The following is an 11,797-nucleotide window of genomic DNA, read 5'->3' on the forward strand; positions in this document are numbered from 1 at the left end:
GCACTACGGTGTTCATGGGCCATAAATCATCGTCAAAAATTTTGGAACTTTGGTCTAGCGGCAAGCACAAGCGAAATGAAGTACTACCATCAATATTTTCATTGTTACTAACACTATCTTTTTCTTTTTTCTTAAAGGGATGTAATGATATGAGATCAATGCCAGCCTTTTCCAAATGTTTTGCAATAACTTCAGTCTTACAGAAAGTGAGATTGCCCACATAAAGAATGGATTTTTTGACTGGGGGATCATTAGCTGCAAACCCCAAATCAAGTTTTGATTTGCCTGAACATTTTCTGATATTACTTTTTACTGCTGTGGTGTACATATTGGTTAGTTTTCTTTTTTTGTTTTTATTAACAACAGTTTTAAAATCATTATCACTGTCATCTGACTGTGAGTTAATTTTTATATTATCATCATTTGTATTATTGTTTTTAGCAGGTTTCTTGTTGAAATTATCATCATTTATTAAGTTAGTATCAGAGCCCCATTCAGTGGTTATTGCTGAACTGGGTGGTTTAGAGGGCTGTGTAGAGTTAGACTTTGAAGTGTCAAATTTCACACTACTTGCATACCTATGGCTATTATTTGTAACCATATTATTATTATTTTTTAAAGAGCTAGACCATATTTTTTTGCATATATTATTATTGTCATCTATTATTTTTTCAATTTTAGAAAATTTATCAACTAAGCTTATAGAGTCAAATTGACAACTATCATTGGGCAGACGTTCAATTGCAATAACAGCAAACAACGGCAAATTATCTCTGATTTTTTCCGAAGAGGTCAGGTTGAACATTTCAATTATGTCATTTGCTTTTTCTGCTCTTGTGTTACCTTTGGAAGATAGTTTGACCTTTTCTTTCTTTAAAGTCTTAAGTTCATAAAGTAGAACTTTGTGAGCATCTTGAAATTCAGCTGCGGTATAAAAACTTATAACGGAACTCTTAAATTTATCATTATCATTAAATTTATCGCTATAACGGTTGAAAAACCATAAAAGTTCGCTAATAATAATTTTACGGCCGTCCGCCATTTGTTTACCATAGTCTACTGCTTCAAGACCCAGCAGTAAAACTTGCTCTATTTTGTGAAAAGAGCGGAGTTTGATAACTCTAAAACATTAGTTTTATTTCTAATCAAACTCAGAAACAGCCTCTTTATGAAAAGATGTCGCTTGATGTCAGTGATATTGATCTTAAGCTGATTGATAACGATTTAAACAAATACTCCGACTGAGCCACATGATGGATGTCGATTTGCATAAAGTACACAAAACCTAAAGAATGCTCCTTTTTCAAATCAGAATAAGACAGCCAGGAAAATTCTTGAAGCCAATAAAATTTAAAAAACCGTTTTCTTTTACCTTCCAACACAAATTGAAATTTATAATTCTCGTCAGGTTTCCGTGGGTTTTTCAAAAGATCATATCTTAAGTCATTCGAAATGATAGGGAGTTCTGTCGTTGCACATTGTCCAATATCTAAAGGTATTGTTTCCTTTGAAAAACTTTGACATAAATTACCAGTTTTGTTTGAAACATCAGTCAAGTCATCGTTTAAATTTAATGAAAAGCCTTTTTCCAAGACATCAGTTTCTATAATTGTAAAAAAAACGTTGAGATTAAATTTTTTAATTGTCCTACCAGACCTGAATAGTTAAATACTACAAAATTAATTAAGTCTAGTCGGATAATGACTGGTACGCATTAACCCTAACACAAAAAATGTTTTTATTATTCAGCTTATTGCTAATTTTTTTAGTTGAAAATACAAAATTATTTCATATGCAATTATTGAAATATCTAGGTATTACCATTAACGGCCTCAACTGTATTGAGATCATCGCACTGCCCGTTTTTTTGCCAGAGTCGGTTGAAAAAAGTTTAAAATACTACCTTTTTAAAAGACATTTTTTTAAATTTTAAAACGAATTCAAATGCAAACTGATTTTATGAAACATAAAATAATAATAGAAGGCGCGCCAAATCGTGAATGGAATAAAATGTGAACTGTGAACAAAACATAAAATTATGAAAAGTCTAAATAAGTAAAGACTATAATATTTTTTGATTTACTTTTTGTTGATATTAGTTTACAATAAAAGAAATACTAAAAAAACATGATTTATTTTTATTTTGTGCCGCAAAACACTATTTAAGCTTAAAATATGAATTATATTCTGAAATAAACTTGTATCAAATTTATATATTAAATCAGCCTTATTTTTTATTGTTAAAAAGAGTCGATCTCAAATTTTTTTTTATTATTTAACGCTGTCATGAATTAAGTTGATAATGGCCATGGCTCCCCCGGCCCCCCTCCCTAATTCCGCCACTGCACGTTTAATAATTATTTTATCAATTCCGGAGTTGTACCGGCTGTAGAAATCAACAATTGTAATTTTCTTAGCTTTATGCCACCTTCCACATGTTCGTCCATTTTTTTCTGTGAAACCAATAAGCTTGAAGTGTTAAAATTTGTTTCTAAATTAAAAAATTCACATTCGTCTAGCCATGATGGTATTTCTAACTACATCATTTAAACCATAATTAATTCAGCTGTAAAGCCACTAACTTATTGCATTAATTTATCTTTTATCACAGGAATTGTGCCTAACTGTCTTAAAATTACAAAGGTTATTCCAATTCACAAAAAAGGCTCCTCAGATTTGGTATCCAACTATCGTCTTATATCATTAATGTCGTCTTTGTTGAAAATCATGGAGAAAATTGTATGTGGTAGTATCACGTCGTTTCTATATAAATTTCAAATTTTGTCTCTTTGCCAGTTCGGTTTCATAATGGAGAGTTCAACCGAACTTGCTATTTTGGACTTAACACTTTATGTTTGTAGTAACATCGATTTAAAAAGACACACCATTGGTACATTTATTGATATAAAAAAGCATTTGACACCGTCTATCATGAGTTGTTTACGAAAATGTCGTATTATGGAATTAAAGGACCTTTGTTAAAATGGTGTCAAAGTTACCTTGCAAATCGATCTCAATATGTTGTTATAGATAAACATCATTTTTTCTTGTTGCCTATTGTTTCTGGAGTGCCTCAGGGTTCTGTACTTGGCCCTGTTTTATTTAATATATTCATCAATGATCTATGCAGATCGACTAAGGCTGTTAAATATATTATGTATGCGGATGAGATTCCATAGGTGAAGTTGAATATATTCTCAACTCAGAGCCCGCAAGAGTTCACTTGTAGATGATAAATAATAAACTGCAAATTAGTTTATCAAAAACTTTTGCGATTCTTTTTGGTTCTAAAATTGTCACCAATTTACTAACATTCTCTATTTTCTACAATAACAATTTAGTAGGTCGATTGGACAAATTAGTCTTTCTAGGTGTTACAATCTCAAGCAATCTAAGTTGGAAAGAGTACACAATTAGCATATCAAACAAGGTATCTAAAGATCTAGGAATAATCTATAGACTAAAGTATCTCTTACCGAAATGTGTAATACTTAATTTATATTATTCTCTTATTTATCCTTATTTCATTTATTGTATTGTAGTTTGGGGTCGCTACATTAAAGGTTTCTCTCTCTCTTTTGCGTTTGCTTCAGAGATTTCAACGACAAACACACACAGCGTGTATGAATGCGCGTGCAAACCACGCATCATACACATTGCATATGATAGGCGGGAATCTCTTTGTATTCGAACCCAGTCATAGCAATAGCAAGACCAGGTGTCTTTAACCATTGAGCCATCACGCCGCTGGCCTAATATTAAGTCTCATATTATTATCTTAGATAAATGTTTATACTTTTTTATTCGTATTTATTATGACCTGAAAAAATGTGATCATATTTCAGATTATTTGTCATTGTCTAATTTGTTTTCTATTCCTAAACTAGACGTTCTCAGATTATTATTATTCTTGTTTAATGTTATAATTAAGAAGAAATTTGTTATGTTTAATTCATATTTAATTAAATCTTCTGAATATTGCAAAAGAACAACTCGGCACACTCCATTACTGTTTTATCGTACTGTTTTATTTTCATCTTCAGTTTTTGTTTTTGGTTTAAAACTGTGGTCAAAACTACCATATTTAGTTTTACACGTATCTTACTATGGGTTATTTAAAAAATTGATTTTTGACTTAATTAAGAACAACATTTTTTTACAGGAGATAATTTAATTATTTCAATTATTTAAGTTATTTTATAAGGAAAAACCATTGAATTATATATAGGAATGGCTTTATAGTATTGATCTTCTTCTCAAGGTCAGGAAATTGGAAGCAAACTTTTTTAGCACCAAATTGTCAATGGGTTTTTCAGTTTTCCAATCTATATTTAGCTTCTTTCCTGTTAATCTTTGTGCTACCGGCGGCAAATTTTTGTAAACATTTTTTACTGCTAAATCTTTCTATGTCAGTTTTAATCTATTTTTAACTTAATAATTTAACTGAGTTTTGATCCATTTTGATTTTATAAATGACATTTGCTTAAAAGTTTTAAAAACGTTACATTGTGCCAAGAGACACTAGGCCCAGACTAGTAGTAGTAGGAGAAAAGAGGCTTTTTTGTATTTGTATTTTGAATTTTTGACTTTATTTTTTTAACTATCGTTAATTAATGTTCAAATAAACTCAAAAATTTCAATGTCGGTGTGTTCGTTCGTGTATTTAAAAAAAATCGACGTTTATACTGGCATCAAAATTTTCTTGCTTTATCAAGAACAAATAAAATAATGGGTTTTAATTAGAACTAGATAACAAGCCAAATAAATCTTTTTACCATATTGATGTTACTTTAAATTTCAATATAATCAATATATTCTTTCAATTATTTATAATAAATATTACTATTGAATCAAATAATTGTGATAAATTTTTTGGATATGCTGCCTGAAAATATCTGGTCTTTGGAATGAATTGGGCAGACTATAAGCCAAGTTTTTGAATATAATTGCTATCTGTTATTTTTATTAAAAATGCCATTAAAATGATTAAAATGTATAGTAAATAATTATAATGAGACTAATAAAGACCAAAATATATCAATGCACACTGCACAGGTAATATGATTTTAATAATATTTTTATATCATTTGCATATTTTATGATTCACTTGACCTGTCTCCATGGATTGATAGATATAAATTTCAATAATTCATTTTTTGACAAAATGCAATATGCATGACAAGATGAAGGTGAAGTCAATAACACTGACCATCTCATGCTCAGAATGCAGGTTCTTTTTTCTAATGTAAATATCTCCAAAATTCATTTAAAATTCTGCATTAATATGCTGTTAAAAATCCCAACAAATATGAAGAAAATGCTTGATTTCAGCCAGCAGAAACATATTTAGTGAATCATCAAATCATCTCATCATACTAAAAGACAATGGACATATGCCTCAAAAGAAGTATTAAAAGTAAAATGATACATTTATTTATTTTCTGGTAAAAGCAATAAATTTTAATGATTTTCAGATCTGCCAAGAATCAGAAAGATTATTGAAAATAAATAATTATTATTTTAAGAAAAAACTTGTAATTGAAAGCAACATACTCCAACAATGTGTCAACGAAAATTTATTTAATATGGAAAATTATTTCAATGATGTACAGAATGCAAACCACTATTATGAATTAATAAAAAAAAAATAGAAACATTATATACAACATTAAGACTTTTTAACTTAACTAAAGAGTTTTATATCAACATGCAGTCTTAATAAAAGTAAATTAAATAATAAAATGCAACAAAAATTAAAATTATACAATTTAAATTTATTAAATCAATTGTTTTATTGAATTTGTAAAGTGGTTCTGAAAGACTACATCAGAAGCAAATTCTACAATCTTTGTTTTTATCTTTTATATATAAATATATGTATATATATATTTCACTTTTAAAGGTAGTTAAAAGATAAATTTATAATTATGTAAATCAAACATTTTGCAGTTATATAACAAATGAACAAAACCGAAATCTACAAATAAAAAAGGTAGGGCTGATCTAACTTGACTCATCACGAATAATTACTGATTATAGCAAGATGTGTTATAATCAACAAGCAAGAAATATAACAATTTACACATAAATATAATAATATACATGCTCCATAATCTAGCACCTTCAGGGTTATTTTATAAATAGTAATGTTAATTAAAAATCATAAAACATTACATACCTATTCTATTAAAAATCAACAATTGTTCGTTTTAAATTAATAGCATAATGAATGTGTTTTCTGAGTTGTTTGCTGCTTTAGACAACATGTGGCTCTAGTCACGTTTTTAGGCAAACAGCATGTGGCTCTAGTCGCGTTTTTAGATATTAGTGCGGCATTTGATTGTGTAGACCATCAGATTCTCTTGGAAAAATTGGTTCATGATTATGGTATTTTCGGTACTGTTATCAAGTGGTTCAGATCATATCTGTTTGACAGAAAGCAACAAGTAGTTTTCAATAATGTGTTATCTAATGAAACGGTTTTGACATCAGGAGTGCCACAAAGTTCAGTGCTTGGGTCTATTCTTTTTATCATGTATACCGCTGAAGTTTTTAAAGTAATTGATAATTTCGGTTTTAAATATCATGCCTATGCTGATGATATTCAGATTATAGTTAGTAATAAGCCACAATTACTGCAATCTGAAATCAACAAACTTGTAACCATGGAATTATATAACTGGAAGCGCCCTACCAGCGTTTTAACATTGAAAATTTTTTTCAACGGGCAAGTTACTTCTGGAAGCAAGTTCCTAAAAATTAATTCATGAGCATTTTGATTTATTTTTAGAAAAATCTGAGATATAATTAGAAAAAATCTTGGCCTTCCCGAAGTTATGTTAATGACTCTTTGCCAATCTACATTCAGCTCGTTTGTTAAAATTTATTTCGTTTTCAACATTCCGTGAAGTTTTAGGTTTTATAATGTGCCGTATTTAATCGTTAAATTAAATAGATATTGTCATTTTTTTTGATGCATCGGAAAAATCGAAGATTTGTAATAAGTTCGTTAGCGATCCTCATTTTTCTGAAATAAAGATTTCTTCATTCATTTTCCCAGCAACCACGAATCACGATGATTAGACATTTAGAGTAAGAATCATTCCTAAATTAAATTAGAATCTAGAAAACGAAAAGAAGTGGGTAAAAATTTTATTGTAAAAATGAAATGTTATTAATATTTAAAAAACATAACTCATGATCAGTTTATATTGTTATAAATAAATTAATCAACTAATAATTTTTAAATTAAGGTGTAATTCCTGTGCATATGTCCTAAACTAGAATCTTTCAACACCCCAAAGCTTACAATACAAAGGAATATTTGCTTTCAACATAACATACCCAAACCAAATTTAATCACAGAGGAGGTTTTTAAAATTTTTTTTGGTAGTAAAAGCAAACAATCTTTTTTTTCTGTTTTAACTTTAAATGCTATGATTTATATATAATTTATTAATATATTAAATTAATTATATAATAATTTGTTAAAATCAAATTCTTTAACTTAACTATTTCAACTGTAATTGACATTAATATATTAAAAAAATAATAGTTTAATTAATATTAAGCTAACATGAAATTCATTATGCTATTGATTTAATTAAATTTTATAAAACTGTTGATTTTTAATAGAATAGGTATGGAATGTTTAATAATTTTTAGTTTAACATTACTATTTATAAAATAACCCTGAAGGTGCTAGATCATGAACATGTATACTTTTATATTTATGTGTAAATTGTTATATTTCTTGCTTGTTGATTATAAAACATCTATCTTGCTATAATTAGTAATTAACTTAACTCGTAGTTAGATCAGTCTTACTTTTTTTATTTCTGGATTTCGGTTTTGTTTATTTGTTGTATAACTGCAAAATGTTTGGTTTACATAATTATAAATTTATCTTTCAACTATCTTGAAAAGTGAAATATATATATAAAGATAAAACTAAGGTTGTAGAATTTGCTTCTGATGTAATCTATTAGAAGCACTGTACAAATTCAATAAAACAATTGATTTAATAAATTTAAATAGTATAATTTTCGTTGCATTTTATTATTTAATTTACTTTTATTAAAACTGCATGTTGATAGAAAACCCTTTAGTTAAGTTAAAACATCTTAATGTTGTATATGATGATTTTTTTTATTAATTCATAATAGTGGTTTGCATTCTGTACATCATTGAAATGACTTTCCATGTGAAATAAATTTTCGTTGACACATTGTGTGAGTATGTTGCTTTCAATTACAAGTTTTTTCTTAAAACAATAATTATTTATTTTTAATAATCTTTCTGATTCTTGGCAGATCTGAAAATCATTAAAATTTATTGTTTTTACCAGAAAATAAATAAATGTATCATTTTACTTTTAATACTCCTTTTGAGGGATATGTCAATTGTCCAAGCCATTTTTCTGAAATTATTTGTAATTAAGTTTTAGTTCAGATATTGAGATATATAAAAAAAAACCTTGAGTTTTGTAAATGTAACACCATCTAAATTTTTCAAACTTAGTAAGTAGGCTTTCATTTCATAAAGTTTATCTATAGTGACTGTCAGGTTGCTCTTTGTAATGTATTGCTTCCATTCTCTATCCAGTATCAGTTTGCTGTTCAATATATGGAAAAGATCATTGATGTTTTTCACAAAAGCTATTGTTTCAGAAACGTCAGAAAAAAACATAAAATCCATTTAAGAGTTCCAATGATTTAGCCACAGAGCAACTAAAGACTCAAGATGCATATTTAACTTTCATCTTATGCTTTTCAAAATTTACACGATTTTTGGTTAATTTATTTTTTAGTTTCATTTTGATTTGTTGCTGATAATTAACTAAGTTTACGATATGATTCCATTTGATTGGATTATTATTATAAAATATCATATAAGAATGAAACATATTCCTCACTAATTTCAGCATGTGGCATGCATCAAATATGATATATATTTTCTGGCCAGTTGTTGGGGACAAGAAACTTGTTTGCATGTTTGGAAATGTGAAAGAGCATCCAAGCAATCCACATGCTGAAACATTAGTGGCCAACCCATCCATTACCAGTGAAACATCCCTAAAAAATAAATATAATGTATAAAAATTTTAACATATCTTTAAGAAAAACAAATGTTGTTTACCCTAACTCCAGCATTATGTAACTTATCAATGGCTTTCTCTATAAAATCTTTCAACTTGTGAGATAATAACTTATTTGTATAAAAATAAGCTATTGAATGCCTCCAAGCTTCTCTCAGACTAACAACATAAAAAATCAACATCTCTGAAGCAACTATGTCTTCATTCCCATCTCCATAGTTAACATATCCAATAAAGTCATCTTCACAATAAACAATGCGTTTGATAATTTATGCTTAACATTTAACATCAATAAAATTAAATAAATTGAAAACAAATGTTTATGGTGAAATGGGAAACAAAAAAAAAATCAAGAAATAAATAAAATACACAAGGAATAAACTAGCATATGCCACCAAAATATGCTATATTTTAAACTCACAATTTTACAAACAAAATATATTTTAAAAAACCTACCAATTTTCTTATTATACGTTATTTGAGGCTTTATTGATATCGAATCAAGGATTAAAGAGCATTTGCAATATTTTATTTGCTGTACATATTTCTTTATATAGCAATATTAGTTTACAGAATATCATTATTAACAAAATTTTACTTGTTCAATGTTCTCGAGTGTGGCAGTGTTAGTCCACTTTTTCTTAAAAATTGGTATGCATGAGGACCATGAAAATGCAGCTGCATATAAAAGGTCTTGTAACTATCATATACTTTGTTAACTCTTTTTAAATGGTATGAGTTTTTTATCTAGAAGCAAAAAAAAACAAAAAATTAATCAAAATTTCAATTCATTTTGCATAACATAAAACTTTTGTATGTAGCTAATTCATTTTTTAATTTATTACATTCATTCATAAGTTTTCTTATTGTTGCCTGCAGCATTGTGATTCTGGACTTGTAATACTTTGATTGCCTTTGCTGTTGCTTGATGAGATGTGCATCCATTAAGCAAAACGTCTAAATATGATTTAAGTTTGAAAGTAAATAGCTGCATTTAAAATTTTTCATCATATATATATATATATATATATATATATATATATATATATATATATATATATATATATATATAATATATAATATATATATATATATATACCCAATAAATTAAAATAAAGAAACTCTTTGTATTTTGTATTTCTTATGACAAAAAGCCATTTTACAAGGGCATCCTAATAATAATAAACCCATAATATAAAAACAATATAAAAAATATTTGAACATTAATTAACGATAGTTAAAAAAATAAAAAGTCAAAAATTTTAAATAAAAATACAAAAAAGCAAAGCCTCTTTTCTTCTACTAGTCTGGGCCTAGTGTCTCCTGGCACAATGTAACATTTTTAAAACTTTTAAACAAATAAACTTTATAAAATCAAAATGGATCAAATAATAAATGATTCCAAAAATTTTACATAATTCAGTTAAATTATTAAGTTAAAAATCGATTAAAACTGCCGTAGAATGATTTTAGCAGCAAAAAACGTTTACAAGAATGCCGCCGGTGGCACATTAACAGGGAAGAAGCTAAATATAGATTGGAAAACGGAAAAACCCATTGACAATTTGGTGCTAAAAAAGTTTGCTTCCAAGTTTCCTGACCTTGAGATGAAGGTCAACACTATAAAGCCATTCTTATATATAATTCAATGCTTGTAACTTGCTTATATAACATTGATAATTGGATGTTAAACAATGGTCTTAGATTAAATCAGCAGAAGTCAAAATTTGTTCCAATAGGTACATGACAGCAACTGAAGAAACTTAATATAGATTCAGTGAAAATAGGAGATGTTAAAATAGAATTTAGTGACAAAGCAACTAATCTGGGTTTCATTCTTGATTCTAGATTATCGATGCATGATCATATAAAGATGATAACAAATTCATGCTTCGGACAGATTTGAGAACTCTATAAACTCCGTAAGTCATTAGATAAATCTGCTATTCATACCTTGGTGCATGCATTTGTTCATTCACGATTGGACTATTGCAAGGACCTGTTTTACGGTTTGCCAGATAGGTCTATTTCTGCAATTCAATTCATTCAGAATAGAGCAGCCCAATTGATCGTTGGAAGTCTCAAATTTAACCATGTTACTCCAATTCTTAAGGGCTTTCATTGGCTTACTATAAAGAAAAGAATTAAATATAAAATATGTATTTTAATGTATAAAACTGTACATGGCTTGTTTCCAAGTTATTTGATAGATAAAATAAAAGAGAAGTCTATAATGATGAGTGGTATGAACCTTAGATCAGATGATGACATTTTACTGGTTTTACCTGATGTCAATCTGCAGATAGCATCAAGAGATTTTGCATTATCTGGACCAATGGTTTGGAACAGCTTACCGAGATCGTTTAGAACTAAAGATTTGAAACTTGATGATTTTAAAAAGAAACTTAAAACTTATTTATTTTCACTTTGATTTTGTTGTTAAGTGAATAATTATTTGTTTGTTATTACCGCCATTGACTGTACTTCTTTCTTTTTTGACTTTGTTTGACTATAGATAGCGTTTTTGAGAACTTTTTGATTTTAATTAGCGCTTATAAATGTTTCATTAATATATATATATATATATATATATATATATATATATATATATATATATATATATATATATATATATATATATATATATATATATATATATATATATATATATATATATATATATATATATATATATACATA

The sequence above is a fragment of the Helobdella robusta genome (genome assembly GCF_000326865.2).
Source record: "Helobdella robusta unplaced genomic scaffold HELROscaffold_15, whole genome shotgun sequence".
Lineage (NCBI taxonomy): Eukaryota > Metazoa > Annelida > Clitellata > Rhynchobdellida > Glossiphoniidae > Helobdella > Helobdella robusta.